We start from the raw sequence: 2,233 nt of genomic DNA on the forward strand, positions 1-2,233 counted from the left end.
CATGCGGGCACAGCCGGCGGCACGGCTGGCGCTGCCCCGGGCAGTGCGGGCTCACGGGCTGCGGGAGAAGAGGGGCGTGCGTTTGCTATCCATCCCGAATGTTAAACAGATTATGTCATGAACCCCGTTAACTCCTTCGGGACGGGCGAGCCGCAAAGGGCAGCTCCCGCAGCGGCTGCGATAAGTTAATGGGTAAAGCAGAGTTAAATGGGAAAGAGCCCAGGAGCTGCTGCAAAAAGCATCAGTGAGTGATGCAGGCTCTCTGCAGGATGGCAGGGACAGAAAGAAAGTTGTTTCAAAAGATCTATAGTCTTTCCTTCCAGAAATAGAAATTAGTTCTCTGGCAAAGTCTGATTACTTCTCCAAGGCACTGCTTCAGCACACCTTGGTGTGTACATCTGTACACACCTAATTCACATGGGCCTTTTCCTTCTGTAGCTTAAATAAACTAAGGGTCACAAAGTGCAACAACCCAAAATCCAAGGGTTTTTTTTTTTTTTTCTTAAAGTTTGATCTACCTCTTCAAGAAGGCTTTTACATGACCTGGTTAAATTCCACAAAATCTCTCAGATATTTAAAAGATAAATGACAGTGTTTCTTTCTCAAAATGAAGGGAAAACAAGTTATGTCAGTTTTCTACTCAGCTGTTTGAGGAAGGAGGAGAAGGGAAGAGGGAGCATTTTGTGTGCATGTGAGCATAACTTGTGCAGAACAACATCAATCAAATCAGAGCTTCAATAGTGGGATTTTGGTCATGACATCCATGGCAACTGTATTCTCTTGGGAGAAGGAGCAGAGAGACATCATCTATCAAAAGATGTCCCCTGCAAACCCTTGTCTTTGGTTACCTACAGCCTTGACTATGGGTGTCTACGGTTTTGAAACAAAGTACAATTTTAAAAACAGGTGCAAATCGAGGAAGACTTTGATTACTATTCAGGCTATCTGGCATGAAAACTGGTGCTGTGGTGTGAGCTACTGCAAAGATGCAGATTTCTAGGTGGGTGCACTCCTGTGTTTGCATCAGAATATGCTTTTGAGGGAATTTGGATGCATGGTTATGCTATTTTGTAGTACTCAAGCTTAGAGGCCATGAGTGCATCACTTTGGGTCCAGGTGGAGAGGAGGAACACTCTGATGACTGGTTTCAAACAAGAGAAGTTCTTTAATTCCAGCAGGACTAACTGGGGAGTCAATCATGCTGAGAAATCATAGGTGATGTTTATTCCAAAAGCTTCCAGTGACTGAGGAGGAAATTGTCTTGTAAGGAATGCCATAAAGACAAGAAATAGGGACAGACCCTGATATTCAGACTGTGTGCTGCTCTCACAGATCCAACCAAGGGTGTATTAAATACCCACTACTCTCCAAGCCTTACCACAATTAAAAAATATTGGTTCTGTCCCTGCTGAATATTACCATAGAATCGCAGAAAGGTTTGGGTTGGAAGAGACCTTGGAGATCATCTTGTTCCAACCCTGCTGCCATGGGAAGGGACAGCTTCCACTATTACATGAGAGAATATTAGCTCAACTCAGAATCATGAGGGTTAGCCCCCTGAATGCCATGCACCAACGTAGCTGTGCCCAGCATTCCTCCTTTTTCACAAACCCATTGGTGTAATTACTGGGCCACCTCTTTGCCAAACAGTGGAGCTAGATTCAGTTGAGGGAGAATTCAGTTCGCTGTTGCAACCTTGCTTTTGGAGTTACTTTCTTCCCTAAAAGAAAGCATGGTCTAGTAGCCCGCTGTCAAAATTTCACACATCCCTGTCCATTATGCTCTGGTCATGGACAGCACATGGATCACAGTCTGTCAGACCAGAAACCAGAAAACCTGAGAGACCAGTACTGAGGTCAGGGCAGAGGACATCTGGGATTCTCCCTCACATTCCCTGCAGCTACACTGCTGGTCATAGAGACACGGATTCATTCAGTGAAATCATTGCCACCCCCTGGCATACATGGTGTCACGGCAACCTTGGTTTCTCAGTGTTAGCCTGTATTTTAAGTTCTCTGTCCAAAAACAGCGTATCAGTATTTGCCACGATGTCAGTGTACTGCAAGACTCCAGTTTGTCAAAGAAATCTAACTTATCACAGTGACAGATGCATGAGAGTGTGCATTACTGCATTTATTCTACAGCAAGCAATTCCTGGCTTCTACATTCTTTTCCTGGAACTTCAGCTTCACTTGCTGTGAGAGTGGAGCACATCTAAGGACAGGAAGATGAT

Source organism: Pyrgilauda ruficollis, unplaced genomic scaffold, assembly GCF_017590135.1.
Source record: "Pyrgilauda ruficollis isolate IOZ18807 unplaced genomic scaffold, ASM1759013v1 scaffold24, whole genome shotgun sequence".
Classification (NCBI taxonomy): Eukaryota; Metazoa; Chordata; class Aves; order Passeriformes; family Passeridae; genus Pyrgilauda; species Pyrgilauda ruficollis.